At 42.9% G+C, this 23,292-nt stretch overlaps 1 long non-coding RNA gene across 1 annotated transcript in view; it reads right to left on the bottom strand.

Moving 5' to 3' along the window:
* LOC141981604 (uncharacterized) overlaps positions 1-22,768 on the bottom strand; it is a 58,050-nt gene extending 35,282 nt beyond the window's left edge. The window contains exons 1-2 of the long non-coding RNA XR_012637853.1: positions 22,750-22,768; positions 10,066-10,232 (exon numbers count right to left, since the gene is read on the bottom strand). This is a non-coding gene — a long non-coding RNA (uncharacterized LOC141981604). The remainder of the gene's footprint in view (positions 1-10,065; positions 10,233-22,749) is intronic.
* Between the last annotated feature and the right edge of the window lie 524 nt (positions 22,769-23,292).

The raw sequence follows: 23,292 nt of genomic DNA, 5'->3' as shown, positions 1-23,292 counted from the left end.
ACCCCAATTTTAATCAACCCAGAGATCCAAGTGACAATTCAACCCTTCAAGTCAAACTCTTTTGACTTGCCTATAGCCAAGTTGCCGGTCCAGTACAAAGGCTGGTCAGGAATGTGGACTTTTGCAGTATATGATGATCATCCCATCCCCATGCTGTTGGGGGAAGACTTGGCCAATCATGTGAAGCTAGCCAAGAGGGTGGGAATGGTCACTCGCAGCCAGGCTAAGCAAGCTGTCACACCTAGCTCTATTCCAGAAACTTCTACCAGGACCCGGTCAGAGGTGATGGAACCAGATCCCATGCCAATGTCAGGAACAGCAGTAGTGGATCCAGTCCCAGAGACTCAGTCCCAGAACTGAAACCAGCACCAGAACCAGTGCTAGCACTAAATCCAGTGCTTGCAACCCCAACACCAGAGGGCCCCGCCAAACCTGCAGTGGCGCAGCAGATAACCCTATCTATACAAGAGGCTCAGCCGGAGCTTGAACCCCAACATAGTGCACGAGCGGAGAGCGACTCACAGTCAACGGAAACAGCCGCATCACCTGCATCGCTTCCAAGCATAGATCCACAATCCAATGAGGAACTGATGTCTCCAGCATCAAGGGAAGAGTTCCAGATTGAACAGGAAGCAGATGAAAGCCTCCAGAGAGCTTGGACCGAGGCACGGAGCAACCCATCGCCTCTCAACTCTTCTAATCGATCCTGGTTTGTTGTAGAAAGGGGATTTTATACAAGGAAACTCTTTCAGGTGGGCACAGGAAAACTGGCATCCTCTGAGACAGTTGGTAGTTCCAACTAAGTACCAGGCCTAGCTCTTGAGCTTAGCCCACAATCATCCTAGTGGCCATGCTGGGGTGAACAGGACCAAAGACCGTTTGGGGAGGTCATTCCACTGGGAGGGAATGGGCAAGGATGTTTCTACCTATGTCCAGTCTTGTGAGGTATGCCAAAGAGTGGGAAAACCCCAAGACCAGGTCAAAGCCCCTCTCCAGCCACTCCCCATCATTGAAGTTCCATTTCAGCGAGTAGCTGTGGATATTCTGGGTCCTTTTCCGAAAAAGAAACCCAGAGGAAAGCAGTACATACTGACTTTCATGGAGTTTGCCACCCGCTGGCCGGAAGCAGTAGCTCTAAGCAACACCAGGGCTAAAAGTGTGTGCCAGGCACTAGCAGACATTTTTGCCAGGGTAGGTTGGCCCTCCAACATCCTCACAGATGCAGGAACTAATTTCCTGGCAGGAACTATGGAAAGCCTTTGGGAAGCTCATGGGGTGAATCACTTGGTTGCCACCTCTTACCACCATCAAACAAATGGCCTGGTGGAGAAGTTTAATGGAACTTTGGGGGCCATGATATGTAAATTTGTAAAGGAGCACTCCAATGATCGGGACCTAGTGTTGCAGCAGTTGCTTTGCCTATAGAGCTGTACCACATCCCAGTTTAGGGTTTTCACCATTTGAACTTGTATATGGCCATGAGGTTAAGGGGCCATTACAGTTGGTGAAGCAGCAATGGGAGGGATTTACACCTTCTCCAGGAAATTACATTCTGGACTTTGTAAACAACCTACAAAACACCCTCCGAACCTCTCTAGCCCTTGCTAAAGAAAACCTACAGGATGCTCAAAAAAAGCAAAAAGCCTGGTATGATAAACATGCCAGAGAGCGTTCCTTCAAAGTAGGGGACCAGGTCATGGTCTTAAAGGCGCTCCAGGCCCACAAAATGGAAGCGTCGTGGGAAGGGCCATTCACGGTCCAGGAGCACCTGGGAGCCGTTAATTATCTCCTAGCATTCCCCACCTCCAACCGAAAGCCTAAGGTGTACCATATTAATTCTCTAAAGCCCTTTTATTACAGAGAATTAAAGGTTTGTCAGTTTACAACCCAGGGAGGAGATGATGCTGAGTGGCCTGAAGGGGTCTACTACGAAGGGAAAAGCGCTGGTGGCGTGGAAGAGGTGAACTTCTCCATGACCGTTGGGCGTATGCAGCGACAGCAGATTAAGGAGCTGTGCACTAGCTACGTGCCGACGTTCTCAGCCACCCCAGGACTGACTGAACGGGCATACCACTCCATTGACACAGGTAATGCTCACCCATATAAAGTCCAACCTTACCGGGTGTCTCCTCAAGCTAAAACTGCTATAGAACGGGAGATCCAGGGTATGTTACAGATGGGGGTAATCCACCCCTGTGGCAGTGCATGGGCATCTCCAGTGGTTCTAGTTCCAAAACCAGATGGGGAGATACATATTTTGCGTGGACTACCGTAAGCTAAATGCTGTGACTCACCCAGACAACTATCCAATGCCACGCACAGATGAACTATTAGAGAAACTGGGATGGGCCCAGTTCATCTCTACCTTGGACTTAACCAAGGGGTACTGGCAGGTACCGCTAGATGAATCCGCCAAGGAAAGGTCAGCTTCACCACATGTCGGGCTGTATGAATTTAATGTACTCCCTTTCGGGCTGTGGAATGCACCTGCCACCTTCCAAAGACTTGTAGATGGTCTCCTAGCGGGATTAGGAGAATATGCAGTCGCCTACCTCAATGATGTGGCCATATTTTCAGATTCCTGGGCAGAACACCTGGAACATCTACAAAGAGTCTTTGAGCGCACAAGGGAGGCAGGACTAACTGTTAAGGCTAAGAAGTGTCAAATAGGGCTAAACAGAGTGACATACCTTGGATACCAGGTGGGTCAAGGAACTATCAACCCCCTACAGGCCAAAGTGGATGCCTGTCCCAAAGTCAAAGAAACAGGTTCAATCCTTCTTAGGCTTGGCCGGGTATTACAGGTGATTTGTACCGCAATACAGCCAAATCGCTGCCCCATTGACAGACCTAACCAAAAAGAAACAGCTAAATGCCGTTCAGTGGACTGAAGAGTGTCAGAAAGCCTTTAACCAGTTTAAAGCGACACACGTCTGACCCTGTGCTAAGGGCCCCAGACTTTGACAAACCATTCCTAGTAACCACAGATGAGTCCAAGTGTGGTGTGGGAGCAGTCTTAATGCAGGAAGGACCGAAACGAGTTCCATCCTGTCGTGTTTCTCGGCCAGAAGCTGTCTGAGGGGAAAAGCAACTGGTCAATCAGTGAAAAGAAATGTTACGCCATTGTCTAAGCTCTGGAAAAGCTACGCCCATACGTTTGGGGATGGCGTTTCCACCTGCAAACTGACCATGCTGCGCTATAGTGGCTTCATACCGCCACGGGAAATAACAAAAAACTGATTTGGTGGAGTTTAGCTCTCTAAGATTTTGATTTCGACATCCAACACATCTCAGGAGCTTCTAACAAAGTGGCTGATGCACTCTCTTGTGAAAGTTTCCCAGAATCAACTGGTTAAGATCGTCCTTGAGATGTGGAAAATATTGTTAGTCTTCATACACTTGGTAGTATATTTAGAGGTGCATGTGTCTTATTAACACTGTTTTTTCCTAGAGCTCTAGGAAGAAATCACAGCCAGTGTTTCATCCTGTGATTTGAAGGGGGGGTGGGGTGTCATAAATATAAAGGGAAGGGTAACCATCTTTCTGGCCCCAGTGCTATAAAATTCCTCCCTGCCAGAGGCAAAACCCTTTCACCTGTAAAGGGTTAAGAAGCTAAGAAACTCGCTGGTACCTGATGAAAATGACCAATGAGGAGACAAGATACTTTCAAAGCTGGGGGGGGGGCGGGTGCGGGAACAAAGGGTCTGTCTGTCTGTGTGATGCTTTTGCCGGGAACAGATCAGAAATGCAGTTCAGAACTCCTGTAAAATGTCAGTAAGTAATCTAGCTAGAAATGCATTAGATTTCTTTTGTTTAATGGCTGGTAAAATAGCTGTGCTGAATGGAATGTGTATACTTGTTTGTGTGTCTTTTTGTAACTTAAGGTTTTGCCTAGAGGGATTCTCTATGTTTTGAATCTGATTACCCTGTAAGGTATTTACCATCCTGATTTTTACAGAGATGATTCTTTTACTTTAATTAAAAGTCTTCTTTTAAGAACCTGATTGCTTTTCATTGTTCTTAAGATCCAAGGGTTTGGGTCTGTTCATCTGTACAAATTGGTGAGGATTTTTATCAAGCCTTCCCCAGAAAAGGGGATGTAAGGCTTGGGGGGAAGACATCTCCAAGTGGGCTCTTTCCCTGTTCTTTGTTTAACACGCTTGGTGGTGGCAGCACAGGGTTCAAGAACAAAGCAAAATTTGTACCTTGAAGTTTTTAACCTAAGCTGGTAAGAATAAGCTTAGGGGGTCTTTCATGCAGGTCCCCACATCTGTACCCTAGAGTTCAGAGTGGGGAAGGAAACTTGACAGAGGGAAAACAGAATAAGAACAGGAAAGTGGGAGAAATAAAGGGCAGAAAGACATGGTCCTGAGAAACATACGCTTCCAGTGAGGGATGGAGAATTGACTGTTGAGCCCTTAGTGTTAAGTCCCTAAAGGCCATATTCTACGCTTGATCTTTGTGCAAACCTCCCTTTGACAGATGTGGGCAGCCTTCTGAGAACTGAGCAGAGGATGCGTTCCTCATTTTATAACTGGCCCATGGACCACATCCAGCATTCTTTCTAGACTGAGTCTGACATCCCTGCTCTAGCACGCTGGGACAAGACTGCAAGTAAGATACTAAATGCCAAAATTGTGCTGAGATTTTGGCAAATATTGTTTTAAAAGCATTCCAAATCAAAGTCAAGAGTTAATGTATCAAATGGAAAACGTATGTATGCTACTTAATTAAGCAGGGCAGCGTGCTTGACAGTGGAGTGTTGGTTGTTCACCGGCTATGGATAACACTTGAGATCGTATTACCTTTCTGCTGATTACTATTGGTTAACTTGAACAATTTTTTTTTTAAATTATTATTTGGCACAACACTATTTAGGTTATCTGGGACTTTGCCAAGCCCAGAGGCTGCACTCGTCTTTCTTCAGTTATGCAAACATTTCAAAGTACGTGCATGTACACACACATGCCATTTCCCATGATGAGAGAGAAATTCTGCAGACAAAGGGCCTGATCTTGACATCAGTAAGAATTTTGGCTGATTGAAGGGAGCAGGATCTGGCCCAAACAGAAATTAAATGGAGCTTTTTATGAAAGGAGACTGAGGGGAAGTTTTGTCCAGTGGTTATGGCTCTAGTCTGTTCTGCCAATGAATCCCTGCTGTGATTGGGCTAGTCAGTCTCCTTATGCCTCAGTTTCCCATCTGCAAAATGGGGATAATAGCACTTCCCCACCTCACAGGTGAGGAGACAATGATTTAAAGACTGAGGTGCTCAGACACTGCAAAAACGGAGGGGGCCATATAAGTACAACCATTTGTGGAGGGAAGAGACTGATAGACAAGCTGGTCAGAGGTACTACTTAAACACTAAAAAACAGGTTCAGAATTTCATAGTAGCACTTAAAAAAAAAAACACTTAAATGTACCATACAACACTTCACTTTTCCTGATGTCAGACATTCTAATTAATTTATTTTTTTTGGAAAGGGGAGGGAGTAATAATACTTAAGAAACCTTTATCCTTCCCACCTAAACAGGCTTTCACAAGTGATTCTTGAACTTAGAACTGTGTCATCTCTCTCCCACCTAAAATAAGTAAACAAAAAAATCAAGCCCCATTCTTAGTTGCCTAAAAAAAAAAAAAATATTTACTGGCACTTACAGTACAGTGTATTTTAAATGGTAGTCTACTAAACACAGATGTCTGCTTACTTTTTCCACTGAAGTCTGCTGTAATAGTTACATAAGAATTCATAAGTAGTCATCTGTGAAGAAGATCCACATATTACCCAATATCAAGACCCATAGGACGTTCAGGATTTCCAAGGCTTATGCCTCACTTCTGACTTACAGAAGCTCATTTTGAACTCACGGGCAAAGGTCATATTGAGTTGAACGAGTGCAAGATCAGGTTCTTAAAACAGGCCTGACACCATACATAGAACTTTAACAACCTGCCATATGATATTTTAAAAACACAATATGTAAACAAAACACAATGCTGGGTTTAATTAGCTTTTTGGTCATTTTTACAAGACCCATACATACAGGAGGGGAGATCTTCTTGGGACCTAGCACCACTGCTCTTCATTTTGATCCCTGCACAACTTAATCCTGGTTTGACAATGTTTGGCAGGCATGGAGCATTGAATACTTGTCCTTCATGATTGGTAGAGAAATGTAGCAGTACAGGTGGAAAGCACTAAAAGCAAGTAAGAGCAGAAGGAGCCACAGCAGAGACCTGTGGTCCTTTGGCCATTCGTAAACCTTTCTATAGTTTTAACTGAACTTTCTTTACCCTCTGCTGATTGGCTGTTTGCACCAAACCTCCCCTTCCCTCACAGTCCCTTCACCTTTGTTTCACGCCACACCTGCCCATTTTACCCTCTTTTCCTCAGCTCCTTTCCCATCGCTTTTCTTTTCAGTTTGCTGATCCCCTCCTAAGTAAAACCACCCCCAAAATAATGAAGCTAGCATGAGGTTTGCAGCTATCACATCATTCACCGTGCTTGTACATTCTACCCCTTCCCACACTCTGTCTGCCTTGTCTGTTCAGATTGTCAGCTTTTTGGGGCAGGGACTGTCCGTTACTCAGTGTTTGTACAGTGCCGAGCATAATAAGGCCCCCATTTTTGGTTGGCCTTGAGGCACTACTGTAATAAACAAGATGCAGAATAATAAATCAGCAGATACAGAAACCATTGAGAACATTTGGCTAGTGAGACAGAAGTGGCAGAACTTTCCAAAATATCATACAAGTGCTCATGTACTTAAACTGTTATAACATAGCAAACATTGCAACCTTGGAGCAATTTATTCCTCTGATACCTAAAGAGCTCACAATATGAGTTCTAGAAGGTGTAAAACTCTTTCAAAACTGGGTGCATATGTGGTGTTTTGCCATCATTGCCCTTCACACGGTGTTATATGCTACAGAAGGTGGCTGGGGGGGGGGAAAGAGAAGGAGTTTACATATCAGTTAAACTTACAGGGACTTGAAAGGAACGTTTAAAGCCAGGACCAGCCTTAAGCACCAGCAAAGCCTCTTTCAATATCATAGTTCAACTCACACTCAGCAGCTCACACTGGCCTGATTTCCCACTGGATTACCTGGGCCAGAGCTGAGGCAACAATTTATAACTAGATTCCCTTGGTCTCTGGCAATGGGATTGGATAGGTAGGCAATTTAACTAGGGAGAGAACCAGGCTTCTGGTGTCTCTGCACATAATAAAGCTGTGCATGTCAAAGGTACAGTACAAGATAGCATGTGACTGAGGTGGACAGTCACCCGGGTCAAACATAGTAGCTGATATTTGCTGCTCACAGAGAAAATAAGTAAAGCAAAGCAGTTTGTCAGTAATCTATGAAGGCTGAAGCTTGCTTCCACAACACATTCGGACTAGGATGTTCAAAGGAGTCTTAGCGAGTTAGGTCCCAACTCCAATTAAAGATCAATGTGAGCTGGGGGCTTGATTTAGGCTGCTTTGCGAATCCCTGCCTCAGCCAACTTCAACTGATGAACAAGTTCTTAACAGTCTCAAATAAAAATGAAGTAAATCTGGTTTTGACTCCTGCAAATTATTTGTCCAGCTCTAATTATTAATCTCTTTTCATGCTATTATATCTTTCCAAAACATTCACCCTCAGCACTCAAAGTTTTCATGGCTTTCTACCTTCAGATGAACGACATGGCATCTAGATAGTACTGAGATTTCTCCCCTGCTTTCTACTAATCACTACAACATTTCATCTTTTCAGGTCTTCTCCAGAGTGGTGTAGCATATAGATCAGCTACAGTTTAAGAGAATACGAGCGTGTCTCAATGACAGAAACCCGCCCCCCCCATATTGTTTAATCTTTGTTCCCTCAGTTCATAATGGTAGGAGCTCTTACCTGAATAGGACAGTGGAGAACAGACCTTATTCTCTCTCCAACTAGATAGAAAAGGTAAACTAACTACTTCCAGACAAACATTAGGGCCCAACCAGTTGAAGGCAATTTAAAGATTCACAGGTGTCACAATAACCAGTCAGTAGAAAAGGAGGCAGTAAGGGTATTCTGCTGAATAAAAGCCTGGAGCAGAAGAGTAGGTTACTTTAGACAGTTACTTTTGAGAGATAAGGTTCCATTTTAAAACAAGTCACTGAGTGCATCTCAAGGAGGATATTGTGAGGCTTAATTAACTACTAATACGAGTACAGTCCTTGGAAAGAAGGGCCTGTTTTGGTTCTCTATTTGGACAGTATCGAGGTCCTGGACCAGTATCTCCGGCTTTTAGGTGCTAGTGCAATCCAAATCAAATAATATATAACTTAAAGTTAAGCACATTTGTAAATGTCCTTAAGCTATTAAATAACTAGCTATTAAATAACTATGTATTGTATAAGTAACTTAGTGTGTGTCTTAGGCTATTATAGGGATATTAAACTAACCTGTGAAATGAAAAGAAAAATCTGTTTGTATAGACTGAATTTTTTTTCCTGCAAGACACTTCAGTTCCCTGTATTTGATCTTCTCCTCATTCTGTAAATCCTTGAATTTTGAGTTTTCATAATTTGCCAGTTACTTGCCTGTTAACACTGACCATGTCACCAAGAGGTTTCTTAGGAAAGGTAAGTATTAATTTAAAGTCTGGAAAAAAATGAGGTGGAAAAGGCTTTGAATTGTGTCACATAAATTCCTGTTACTCAAAATGTCTTATGCCAGTTGCCCCATCCTGCACTGGCTCCTAATTCCATGGATGAAATGCATCTTCCTCTGGTAACATCTGTTGCAGAGTTGCTTGCAGAACCACCCATTGAAGTAAATGCAATTCTTGCAAGCAATATACTTGAAATGCCCATCATAAAAAGACTCAATTATTTATCCTGTATGAATGCAAAGGAACAGCAGTGCATCATACTCGCACTATGTCGGATAAAATCACCAAGACGATTATTAATCCCCAGGCTTCCAGGAATAGGTTGATATCCAGCTGCAGAGAGCTCACCGGATTAGGTGCAGCATTATGAAGACTTTAGACTGCTATTGGCAATGGGACAACAGACTAGATGGTGGCCTGGTTCAGGATAGCAAATCTGGTACATCTAGTATATTTTGAACTCTGCTACTCACCTGTGGAGGCCTTGTGTTAATGTCACAAAGCAAAAGGAACCAGATGTTTGAAGAAAAAAAATACACATTTATACAGAAATCAGATAAACTCCTTAGCTCCTTTCTCATAAGAACATAAGAATGGCCATACTGGGTCAGACCAAAGGTCCATCCAGCCCAGTATCCGGTCTGCTGACAGTGGCCAATGCCAGGTGCCCCAGAGGGAGTGAACCTAACAGGTAATGATCAAGTGATCTCTCTCCTGCCAAACAGAGCCTAGGGACAGCATTCCTTACCCATCCTGGCTAATAGCCATTAATGGACTTAGCCTCCATGAATTTATCCAGTTCTCTTTTAAACCCTGTTATAGTCCTAGCCTTCACAACCTCCTCAGACAAGGGGTTCCACAGGTTGACTGTGTGCTGTTAGGTATAAAGTAGTAAGAAATGTTGGTACTGTTTAATATGTTCAATTAGTTGTTTTAATAATGACAGGTTTCAGAGTAACAGCTGTGTTAGTCTGTATTTGCAAAAAGAAAAGGAGTACTTGTGGCACCTTAGAGACTAACACATTTATTTGAGCATAAGCTTTCATGAGCTACAGCTCACTTCATCGGATGCATACTGTGGGAAGTGTAGAAGATCTTTTTATACACACAAAGCATGAAAAAATACCTCCCCACACCCCACTCTCCTGCTGGTAATAGCTTATCTAAAGTGATCACTCTCCTTACAATGTGTATGATGGAAATGGCCCACCTTGATTATCAAAACTTTTCCACCCTTAGAGATTATAGAAGATCTCGCTCAGCGCCTGCGTGGTGCTGTCCATTCCAGGGGCAGCGCGTTCACAGTTGGGTCTTCCTAACGCTCCAAAGCTAGAGAGAAGAGTACCATCTATCCCGCAGTGAGGTTGAGGAAGGAGAGACCTGTCATCACTATCCCCGTCACAGCGAATCGAATCCATCTTACCTGTGGAGGGTCCTGCTTTCCTGGTGTCCAACATCCCAGAGGGTCTCCCTGCTTGCGATGAAGTCCAACAGTCGTCAGGACTCCCCAGTAGTCCTCCTCAGAGGCTCTCAATCAGCTGGAGAGTAGGTGGTCCTGGGCCTCGCATCTGTGCACTGTGTCCACTGCGCCTAAATAGTAGGAAAGGTTTCTGTATTGGGATTTCATTTATTGTTTTTCTGAAGGCCAAGGGAGGTTTTGTGGGCCTGGGCTTCAAGCTCCTAATGCCAGTCACTGAATCACTGTATGGTTAAGTTTGTGTTCCCCCCCCCCCTGCATTTTGCCCAGTTTTCTGTACCTTTGCCCTTAATACACTTAACTTTGCACCATATTGCCTTGTCTTTTCTTCATTTTTATTACATCGCACAGGGAGGGAGGGACACCCTTATTGTAAGCTAAATCCACCGGTGAGAGATACAGAAGGGAGTCGAGTCTGTCCTTCTGAGAAAATGGGATTTCCTTTTATCGCCCCTCTACCATTTCTAAAGTTTTCCTTTCTGAAGCATTATCTTATTCCCCTTGAGGTAACAGTGCTGTGTGAAGCAGAGCTTCCTTTTATTTGTTTTAAACCTGCTGCCCATTAATTTCATTTGATGGCCCCTAGTTCTTATATTATGGGAACAGGTAAAGAAACTTTTACTTTCTCCACACCACTCATGATTTTATAGACCTCTCTCATATCCCCCCTTAGTCTCCTCTTTTCCAAGCTGAAAAGTCCTAGTCTCTTTAATCTCTCCTCACATGGGACTCGTTCCAAACCCCTAATCATTTTAGTTGCCCTTCTTGGAACCTTTTCTAATGCCAGTAAATCTTTTTTGAGATGAGGAGACCACATCTGTGTGCAGTATTCAAGATGTGGGCATACCATGGATTTATATAAGGGCAATAAGATATTCTCTGTCTTAATTCTCTAGCCCTTTTTTAATGATTCCTAACATCCTGTTTTCTTTTTTGACTGCTGCTGTACACTATGTGGATGTCTTCAGTGAACTATCCACGATGACTCCAAGATCTCTTTCCTGATTAGCCGTAGCTAAATTAGGGCACCCCCCCAATCATATTGTTTGTATAGTTGGGGTTATTTTTTCCAATGTGCATTACTTTACATTTATCCACATTAAATTTCATTTGCCATTTTGTTACCCAATCACTTAGTTTTGTGAGATCTTTTTGAAGTTCTTCACAGTCTGCTTTGGTCTTGACTATCTTGAGCAGTTTAGTGTCATCTGCAGACTTTGCCACCTCACTGTTTACCCCTTTCTCCAGATCATTTATGAATAAGTTAAGTAGGACTGGTCCTAGGACTGACCCTAGGGGAACAAGACTAGTTACCCCTCTCCATTCTGAAAATTTACCATTTATTCTTACCTTTAATTCCCTGTCTTTTAACCAGTTCTCAATCCATGAAAGGATGGTCCCTGTTATCCCATGACAACTTAATTTACATAAGAGCCTTTGGTGAGGGACCTTGTCAAAGGCTTTCTGGAAATCTAAGTACTCTATGTCCACTGGATCCCCCTTGTCCAATAGTTTTGAACAACAACAACAAAAAAGTCTGCCCCTCTGGATACAATAATGGTCCAAATTTCACTCAGATTAGATTCTATGCAACTCCATTGTCTGAAGGGAAATCTGGGCATATGGGTTGAGGAAATGTTGCTGCTGGTGTCACCCGTATACTTAAAATATAAAAATTGGCCATGTTTTTAACCTTTTAAATAGAATTTGAGATCCCATCACCTCTAGTTTAAATAGGTGCATATGTAAATATATATTTTCTTTACAGTATGGCAGGCTCTTTGAAAGATGTGCCATGAACACACAATAGTTTGTTGGATGTGAGAAAAGTCTGCACCAGGTGGCGTTCAGATAGACTAGAAGGAACAAGTTCATCCTTGGTGTAACTTCACTGAAGCCCATGAAGTAACACCAGTGATGAATTTGGTCCCAAGACGTTGGTTTAAACCATTTAAAAGGAACAGAGCCCGAGCAGATGGAAAAGAAATAAATTTCCAGCAAATTAAGATTACTGTGAAATATTGATTTGAAATTCAGAGCCTCTGAGAAGCTTATTTAAAAAAGCTTCCTGAAATGGACAGTACATCCTTTCACATGAGGCAGAACAATCCTCTGTCTGATCTCTGGGCTCACCAACTCTATTCAGGTTTATTATTAATTACTTCTTAGAGATGCAGCAATAGAGGGAAACTTAAATGGGGTGATATATCTAGTAGACTTTTCCTCCATACTAATCTTTTATCTTTGAATTAAGGCCGTAGGCTATGGAAGTTAATTCCACACTGGATGTGATGGAACTGTAGTAACCTGTGAAAACTGCAACCTTGACAAAGAGAGTTAATCACTTCTTGCATGTATAGGCTTGTGAAACTGAGCAAAGATTTACATCAGTAGGAAGTGTGTTTTTCTTACACTGATTGAAGGGCATGAATCTACTTGCTAACTCGTTCTCTCAGTGTCATCCAGTAGGGCTAATAAAAAAAGAAAAAAGCTTTACATTCATTCTAGAGGAACAGTAACTGACGAAGCAATTCAAAACACAGAGCTGAAAGACTTATTTATGCAATGTTAAATAAGAGAAACAAAAGTTTAAAAACATAAAACCTTCCTGAGATTGTGACGGAAGAAAAGATTGAGAGACTGAGCAAAAAATCATTGCAATCAGTCTGACTGTCAAAACATAAGCAGGTACAATTTGAGCCTGTCATGAGGGAGGACAGCAGGGAAATACTGGAGGGTGAGAAGATATCTTCATCTTCCCCTCTCAGTAAAAAGCAGAGCTATTGCACTAGTTCCTCGAGGTCCCAAAACAACACTTGGGGAACCACTGTGCAAAGTGCATTATAAAAACATAGTAAGGACAGGTCTACGCTCTTTGAATTTACTTTCATATTTTTAAATCAAATTCATTTACAATTTTTAAAAGGCTATAACAACAAATCCTGCATGTCACTACAAATCCTTCATCTTGGCAGGGGGTTAGATTAGGTGACCCTTGCAGTGCCTTCTAACCCTGTGGGTCTAACTAACCCTATGGGTCTATGATTCTACACTTAAAACATTGCATCGGCACAGCTGCACTGCTGTAGTGCTTGAGTGAAGATGCTCCTATGCTGACAAGAGAGCTTCTCCTGTCAGTGTAGTTAATCCACCTCCCCGAGAGACAGTAGCTATGTCAATGGGAGAAACTCTCTTGCTGACATAGTGCTGTCTGCACCAGCAGTAGGTCAGTATAACTGTTGCTCAAGGGTCTGGATTTTTCACACCCCGGAACGACGTAGTTATAGTGATGTAAATCTGTAGTGTAGATCTGGCCTTAGAGAGCATTCTTAATCTGAAGATCTAAATAGAAGAGAGACAAAGGAAGCATTAACCTCCCATTTCACAGATAGAGAATTGAGGTACAGAGAGACTAAGGGTTTGGCTACACTTACATTTTATAGCACTCTAACTTGCTGGCTCAGGGGTGTGAAAAATCACCCCCCTGAGTGCAGCAAGTCAGAGCGCTTTAAAGTGCTAGTGTAAACAGGCTCCGAGCGCTGGGAGCCATGCTGGGAGCTAATCCCCTTGTGGATGTGGATTACCAGGAGCACTGGGAGACCTCTCTCCCAGAGCTCGCGCACGACCACACTCACGCTTCAAAGCGCTGCCACAGGAGTGCTCCCGCAACAGCGCTTTGAAGTTTCCAGTGTAGCCATGCCCTAAGGCCTGGATTTTTAAAGGTATTTAAGCAGTGCTCCACTTAGCATTGCAACACTTGACTGAAGAGCCCAAGTAATTTTCAAAAATGGTTTAGGGCAAGTCTACACTACAAAATTAAAATGACCTAAATATGTCAACTTACAGCCACTGCAGTAATTAAACTGCTTTTGCATGTCCACACTATGCTCCTTATGTCAGCTGTACACATCCTTACCCGGAGTGCTTGCTCAGATTTAACTGTCGGTGTGGGGCACTGTGGGATGGCTTCTGAAAGGCAGCAACAGTCAATGTAAGGAATATAGTGTCTATACTGTCACTGCATTGATCTAACTACATGGACGTAAGTGCTATGCCTCTCAGGTAGTGGGCGAGTTACACTGGCAGGAGCTGCATTTTAGTGTAGAATAACTTAACTCTGTCTTACATTAATTTAACTCTGTGGTGTAGAGCAGAGCTTAGACCAGGGGTGGGAAGACTTTTTGGCCTGAGGGCCACATCTGGGTGGGGAAATTGCATGCAGGCCCATGAATGTAGGGCTGGGGCAGGAGGTTGGGGTGAGAGAGGGAGTGCAGGGTGTGGGAGGGGTTGAGGTGTGCAGGAAGGGGTTCAGGGCAAGGGGCTGGGGTGCAGAGTGCGGGAAGGGTTCAGGCTCCAGCCCGGTGCCACTTACCTTGAGCAGCTCTGGGGTGGCAGCGGCACACAGCAGAGCTAAGGCAGGCTCCCTGCCTGCCCTGGCCCCGCGCCACTCCTGGAAGCGACTGGCGCCAAGTCCCTGTGGGCGGGAGGGCAGAGCGCTCCATGCGCTGAACCTTGTCTTCGGGTACCTCCCCCGAAACTCCCATTGGCCACAGTTCCCCATTCCCGACCAATGGGAGCTGCGGGGGAGGGGGCGGGGGTGGTGCAGGCAAGAGCAGTGCACGGAACCCTCTGCCCCCCCCCCCTTAGGGGCTGCAGGGATGTGGTGCCAGCCACTTCCAGGAGCGGCACGTGACCAGGGCAGGCAGGGCACCTGCCCTAGTCCTGTGGTGCCACAGGGGTGGCAATCCCACAGGCTGGATCCAAAGCCCTGATGGGCCAGATACGGCCCGCAAGCCGTAGTTTACCCACCCCTGGCTTACACACTTTTGAAAATGAGATTTATGGCTTCTCCACACTGGGTGATCCAGGAAAATTAATCTGAATTAAACTAACTATATGAATTTGAAGTGGATTAATTAAACCACATCAAACCATGTATTAAGACCCTTCTTCAGAATTCAAGCGGCCTTAATCTGGTTTATTTTAAGTTATTTCCAAAGTGAATTAATCTAAACCAAATTAAGGCCACTTGAATTCTGAATAATGGCATCAAAGGGGTTTAATGTACTTTAATTAATCCACTTCAAACATACACCTTTAGTTAATTCAGATTAGCTTTCCTGGATGTCCTTCAGTCTACAAGACCATTGGCTCCTAAATTAGTTACACCTTCCAACACCCAGATACCTTTAAAAAAATATGACCAGGTCACATAGATAGAACCCAGAACTGAATACAGAACTTCAGTCCCTGATCAGTGACTTAGCGAGAAGGCCAATATACTTCTCCAAGAAGCGTTAGTTCTAAACTCTAAATAGGATTCATACAATACAGCTTCAATTGACTTTAGGTTAGAGAGCCCCATATCATTAAGCTGGGACAAGGTTTTAGCTTTGTGTACCTATGCAAGTTGGTGATTTTTTCATTATTTTCCTCTGATAATAGAAAAGGTACTTTGTTTGTTTTCTCTTTATTCCCTATCTCTTCCCATTTGAGGGCTGCCAGCCATTTTCCATACTCAAGGAACAGCCACATACATTTAGTCTAGATTACTTTTATTGTTGACTAACAAAAACAGGAAGAGTGGACAAAACTTAAGTCTCTAGAAGGGACCTAAGTGTGCTTCCTTTCTAACAGGCTGCAACAATTGCAGGAACAAAATGGCTGCTCTCTCTGCAGCCAGACAGGAGTCATAGGTATTTAAAGGCACTGTATACAGAACAGAGACTTCACAATTTCTTATCTTCATTGTAACAGCATGAAAGTCACTCCAGCACACACCCTGTGCTCAGGCACGACATTGCAGATGAGTCTCTGCCTCAGCTTCCCTCCCCCAGGGTATAAACAAACCCAAGCAGGCTTTCTAGTATTAAAGAACACTCTCTTCAGAGAGTCTCATTTAACAGAAAAGGATAACATGAAAACATAAATAAAAGCTTCAGTCAGATACTTCACTGGACACTATCCACCCCTGGGGTAATCAGTCTTATGTCTCACCCCTCTAGCCCCAAAGCACTCTCAGACTGGATTTCTAGCCTGGAGCTAGGGCCTCTACTAGGTATGCAGCCATATGCCAGTCTTCCCCAAACAGGGCATCACTCTTTTTTGAACCAGTCCCTAGTAACTCCACAGGCAGTGCCATGCCCAGTTTGCTCTCCTGGGCTGCTCTAGTCACTGGCCTGGCTTCACTTACCCTCCAAGTCTGCTCCTCTCTGTCTGGATCTCTACTCCCCAGGTAGATACCACAACAAGTAATTTCTTGCTCACTAACATCTCTCTCTTCTCCAGCAAGTCCTCTGTTCTGGTGGTTTTTGACAGAGCTTTCAGAAGCCTTTATTAGGCCCAGGTGCTCCTTATCTAATTACCTGCCACCCAGTTACTTATGCCTCCTTTTATTCACTTCCTCTTGAAAGCAAATAGCCCCATTCTTGTCATTTTCTCTTTATATGCGTGGTTTTCCCTGCCTCTGTTATCATCAGTCTCTGACCACCCTTCCATTTCTCCTATTCTATTCATTAACACATTAAAAAACACCAGTGCGTGCTGAGATTAAACTAATTTAAACGTAATCAAATCGTCATATTCCTTTTGTGCAGCAATCAAAACATACATGTTAAGGCTATATTCAGGCATATCTTAGCTTTCTATATACAATGAATGATACTACCAGCATTAAGGTGAAGGTCTGTCTAAAATCTGTTGTAATACCTATAAGTCTGGCTCCATTGGGAAGAGTATTCAGATTTTCCTTTATTCTGTAGGCTTTATTTACTCTGTTTGAGCCTTGACCTTAAACAGTATTCAGCATAGTGTCTGCCCTATAAAAACAAAGTATAGTGTATGCACTGTAGATCAAATACAGAATGTTATTTGAGGGATTACTGAGGAGAGTTCTTATAACAGTCACAAGGTATTTCTCAAGTGGTCACTATTTACTCAGGGATCCTGACTATCTGGATCTAAATTTCCCTCTATCCTTCCCCACAATGGCATTATTGTTTTAGTAAGGGCTCAACTGTACTACATGAAAAGCAAATACAAAGCTTTACTTGTTATATATTCAAAACAATATTTCAGCAGAGACTTCCATGACCTTTTACTTTATATATTTACTATTATAGCAACCATTTTATTTCATGATGAATTTTATACTTTATGGAGTATTTCTTTACACTTCAGGCAGGGGGCATGAAAGAGATGAGTTTGACCTTACACTGATTTAGGAAAGAAGAAGGAGTTCATTGGCTAGGGTGGTAGCCTAAGACACAAACCTCAGTTCAACTGTCTGCCCTGCAACAGACTTCCTGTGTGACCTTGGGTGAGTCACTTAGTCTCTCTGATCACAAACTGTAAAATGTTGATGATAGCAACATTTCCCTATCTCCCAGGGGTGTTGCGAGAATAAATACATTAAATTGTGTGAGGCACTAAGGTACTATGGTAATGAGGAGCTATATAAGTCAATAAGATAGAGTTAGGAGCACAGACTTAATGAGAACTGGTAATTAATATCCCATAGAAACCGTGTCACCCTCAATATCGTTGTGAGATACTTTGTTTATTCATTCTTTCTATTTACAGATGGAATTATGAGGCAAAGCCTGATTCCACTGAAATCTATGGCAATCTATCTCTGTCTTTATTGGAACCAGGATTTGGACCTCTGTGTTTTAAGGATTTAAGTATGGTTTGTGGTAGATTATGAGATCTAGCCCCAGGCTTATTAACTAAGATCACTGTGCTATCACATGTCTGGGCTTTTCCTTTCTCTAGTAGATGGAGTTGATTGCTATCAACCAGCCTGCACGCAAAGGATTAAAATGTTTGTGTTTAATCCAAATGCACAGAAACCATCCTACTTTACCCAAAAGGCTGGATCATGTGTGAGAGGAGTGTGGGAACCGCACAAAGGGGATTTTTCTCATCCTTGTCAAGTGCAGCATGAGGTGTGATATTATATTCGTGAAGGAGGTCTGCCAGCGATCGGCATACAGGCCTGAGCTTGATCAGCTTCTATGTTTTTAACGTCTCAATAGTCTTATAAATCAAAAAGATTTTTTTAAAAACTGCGGAGACGTAAGCTTAACAGCCCACAAGAAACCCTGGAGCTCCAGTATGAGCATAGAAAAATAACTCTTTCTCCACTCTGAGCACAATACACAACCCCACTTTAAGACATGTTGTCAGAAGGATAAATAGTTATTTAAAAATTGTTTAGGGCTGGGTAGTGTTCAGCAAGTAAGCACCACTCCCCACAAATTTCCCGTTTTAGATCACCTTTGATGCAATCAAGGCACCTTCATCCTTTTGCTTCCTGTTTATTTGTGGATGCTTATTATCCAAAAGCTCCCCTATTAAATTTAGCAGCTCCTCAGGAAATTGCCTCATCACCATCTTTTGCAACTATTACACAGTCTCCCGGTCTTCCTCAGACAGGTGATCTATGCGATCAACAAACTTGGGAGCCAAGAAATCCTTTGCTACATGTAGAAGCATTGGCTGCTCAGCTAGGCAATCATATCGCTCGTTCCTTTAAGCAATTGGGAGGGGCAAACATGGAGTGACAGGTGTGGAGCGAGTGGAATAATTTTCTTCTGACAGAAAGATTAAGGCCAGGAAGACAGGTTAAGGTGATTTGCAAAGTGACTACTACAAATACTCTGTATTAATTGAGCATACAGGGCCTCTAATTGCTTACACTGGCATAACTCTACTTATTTCAAGAGAAGATGGGCCCCTGAGACAGTCTCTCTATTAAGATGTGGTATGCCTTAACTAAAAGGTCTGAGAAGCCCTGCTCTGTGGAAGACTAAGATGTTGTAGAAAGTGTTTGTGATTCCTCCTCCCTCTGAGGCAGCACTGAACCAATGCCCCAGCTTTTTACAGGTTTCAGAGTAACAGCCGTGTTAGTCTGTATTCGCAAAAGGAAAAGGAGTACTTGTGGCACCTTAGAGACTAACCAATTTATTTGAGCATAAGCTTTCGTGAGCTGCAGCTCACTTCATATGTATGCATCCGATGAAGTGAGCTGTAGCTCACGAAAGCTTATGCTCAAATAAATTGGTTAGTCTCTAAGGTGCCACAAGTACAGCTTTTTACAGGTACTCATTGTCCTGAAAGTTCTGACAGTGTTGTCAACTCTTGCTATTTTATGAGGGGTGTTGTGATAATTGGTGTTTTACTAAGAGCCCCAGCTCCTGTATCAAGTAATTCTGTGAGAATCTCAGCTTTTATTAAAAGAAGTAAATTTGTAGCCCTTTTGATTACTTAAGTAAAAAGCTGGGAAAATGTGACTCCTAAAGGCTCAAAACTGAAAATCCCAAATTTAATTTTTTTAAAATCTCATGGTTTTTGGAAGGGAGACTCATGATTTTTTTAATATTTGAGATTGGCACTACTGAAGATATAAAATCAAACTAGAGCACATGTGTGGTCAAAGATCACATGCCACTTTTTGCTGGGATAAAGACATAAATCCTGGTGTCCTGGCAATATTCCATCTGGAGTAATTATATTCTGCTCCATTTAATTCCCTTCAGTTTGAAATGAGTTTTATTTTATATGCTCCTACCTCAAAAAGATTATTGTTTAGAGTTCCTGATACAGAGTATCAGCTACCTTTTCTCCTCAGAAGTGAAGAGACCCCTTTACATATCAGGCCAAATGTTTTTTTCACTTGAAACTCCATTGTGAAGTTACACTCTGGATTCTCACTGGTGAAAGAGTAGAATTTGGCACAGAGTCTCTAAAACACTTTGAGATACTTCAAGATGAAAGGTTCTATTAAATGGAAGGAATTATTATTATTAAGTTATGAACTACAGCAGAAAATCTATGAGAACTTGGAAGGAATCCTAAAAGAAAAGTTTTATTAAGCAAGATCAAACTAGCCAATTGAGAGAAGGGGGGGGTGGGGAAAGAAAGAAATGACAGAAATGTAATTCATGTGGCACAAAGCCAACGGCAATCTTGTTGGTGCATGTAAATAAATCCCCATTTTCTTCACCTTCCAGCTAAAAAAATAAGTTTTTATAAGGCACACATTTCTTCCTTCATGATTCATCAGTTCCTTTGGGGACTGATTCTACAAATTGGGCTCCTGCAAATTATGCTCAGCATCTCACAAGATTGGGCCACTGGGTTTACTTTTTAATTTGGTCCCTAACCTATTGCTTTGCATTTACTGTGGTATGTACATATTGTTCACACTTATCTGATAAAGTGAACTGATTAAAAAAAAAAAAGTCAATAGGTTGTGCCCTTGAGATTTATTTTATCTTGGGCTGGAAGAGTTGGGTGGGGACAATATGCTAATGCATATCTCAGAGATGCTTATCTCATACTATCCCTTTGCTGGATTTCACTCCTTCCTGCCCAGAGCTTGGAAACCATGGGTACATGCCCACATGCTGTACTGGCCCCTCTCTGAAGCTACTATCTTGTTTTTCAGAATCTCAGTTATTTTTTTAATCAACAGCAGTAGTACTAGAACCCTCAACCAAGATTGGGGGCCCCATTGTGCTAGGCGCTTGTATATACACAGAGTAAGAGACAGTCCCTGCCCTAAAGAATTTACAGGATACCTAGAGAGACAAGACAGACAAAGGTGACTTAGCCAAGGTCACACCCAGAAGGTCAGTGGCGTAGCTAGATAGGCTCAGTCTCCGTTTCTCCTTCCCCTTTTAAGGCCTCCAAACAACCCATGCGTGGGGAAAACCCACAGTGAAAGCAACCGGAAACCTCATTTTCAGAGCACACACTTCTCCCTGGCAGTGGCTCTAAAGTTTGGTAGAATGAACAAGTCTGAATCTCAAGTGAGCGAGGCTTCCCCTTCCAACAGCAGAGAGGTCTGTCTGTCTCTCAGCATCATAGAGCAGGAATGTCTCCCGTAATTATGCTAGCACCAGACACTTTAAGTAGCAGCCCTTGCTGTGCTCCATAATTAATGTTCTTTCCCTCTCACTGCCTCTGTCTCCTTCAATAATATAAATGCCAAATGCAGTGAGCTGTCCTTTTAGTTGGAGTTTCTTTTTTTAGTCATATCTTCAGCATATGAAACCTTTTGTTTGTTCAGTGAAACATCCAGCCAAATTCTCTTCACCCTTCCCTTCCCGAGAAGCATAAACAACCACCAGTCACTCAGCAGTACGGGGCTAATCCTCAGGACATGCATCTCAGAGCACAGTTAGGAAATTCTGGTATCACTTCTTTTACTCATATCATTGGACTCACGTAATATTTAGAATAAGGCTCCTCTAAGGGAGCTTAGACTCTTACCACGGAAGGTGGGTCTTTGGAGATCGGCAACTGGCCTACAGCAGGAGCTACAAAATGTGAAGTGGAAAAAAACAATTTAAAACGTTCAGCCTTACCAGGAAGGCTTCTTGCGGCAGAATTTTTGACTTTAAACTTGGCACAATACCATGGTTTTGTTTTACAATTCCTATCAGAGATATAAAGTTGAAAAAGTAAAAAATATTCCCCTGGATGAAATCACAATCACAGAAACCTCTTTATCCACCTAGATGATGCTCCATTACAGTACAGGGGCATTTGTTTCAAATAGAGAGGAAAGTTTCCCAAAGCTGGAAGTTTTCTCTGATTTCTTCAGGACACAAGTCCTAGAATGGCAGAGTACGCAAAAGAGAAGTAACAAAAGAGACCATTACTGAGAAAAGGGGAAATTGGTTCTGAGAAATGAGAAATGGCATTTAATTACTCTTCATTATATTCAGTTGTTATTCTTCAGATATAAAAAAGATGTGCACCCCTGCTGCTTCAGATGACACACACTCGTTGGCAGCTTCGGGGTGACAATGTATGGGGCACATTTAACTGAAAGAAATCATGGTGCTAATATGACTTTTAGGCCCATCTACACTTATGGGGGACAGCGGCATTATGCACCTGCATTGAAAACTGCATAATGCATTCTGACTATGAAAAAGTTACACTTGCTGTGGGGTGAATAGAGAAGCCAACCATGGGATATGGTAGTGAAAGGTTTACACTTCTGGGGAGTAAACAGAAGGCAGTGCATGCACTCTTGGACTGCTAGGTTTACATGTGGGTGTATGACTGCACCCAGTTATTAAATGGTTTCAGCTGCAAAGAAGTGAATTGGAAAGTCGCTGTGGCTATGCTCCAGTTATGAAAGGCCCAGAGTCACTGGAGAGTGAATGAGAAGGGGCTGCATGTGCTCTGACATGGACAAGGTTACGCTTTCTGGGAAACAAATGGGAAGGCGGCAGGCAGAGAAGGAACATGAATTCAGACAGGCCCTATTCCCTCCCATGGGCCATGGCTGACTGAAGAGAGGCTCATCTCCAATCCCTGGCCTTTCAGTCTCCTTTTTCTCCTCCCCACAAGTCCTCCAATTTCCCTCTCTCTATCTGCAATTTTCTCTGCCTCCTTTCTCTCCTCATTTGGCCTCTATGCTTCCATTAAATCTAATTACCAAGAGCTCTTCTGCTCGGGGACTCTTCCTTAAATGGAGTTGAGCTCAGCTGTCTGAAGTGGGCTCCAGTGAACATATGGCTGAAGGGGACTGGTGTTTGAGGCATTTTTTTGTTTTCTGCTTTTCTTGTCAGCTAATTAAGGTTGTGGAATATATTAAAAATCTTTACTTACATTTTTCGAGAAAGACCCTTTGAAAAGGATAATTTTCTAGGTTCTCTGAAGGAAGAATCTGGTTGGATGCAGAACTGGTGAGTTTTTAAGTGCATGGGGCCTAGCCCCTACTTGGTGAGTCACAAATACATTTCTACCTCCAACTACCATTGAGACAGGAAAAGCGCTCTGAGGATTGGTTTACCTGAGTATGAGAAAGGAAATGAATGAGTTTGAACAATTACTGTTCGTAAAATGAGTTCTAATTCTCATGAAACGTAACAAAAAGACAGCCCTGGAAATTGAAATCTGCTCTCTACAGAACAGGTATAAAGCACCAGTGTAAATTTCACCACTCATCCCACATGTATGCCTCAACTGTGTTCTGAAGGGGCGAACACTAACAAGATTGGATTGTCTCCAATACTTACCCAATTAGTAGTCTCTCCAGGTAGATGGTCAAAATTGTAAACTGAAGTGATGGTTTTTCTGATGTAGACACCTCTCCACTAGGAACTCTGTGTTTGAACTGCCAAACTAATTTCACATAGGCCACTGTAGCCA

This window comes from Natator depressus, chromosome 2 (genome assembly GCF_965152275.1).
Source record: "Natator depressus isolate rNatDep1 chromosome 2, rNatDep2.hap1, whole genome shotgun sequence".
Lineage (NCBI taxonomy): Eukaryota > Metazoa > Chordata > Testudines > Cheloniidae > Natator > Natator depressus.
This window is presented reverse-complemented; position numbering and strand designations above follow the sequence as displayed.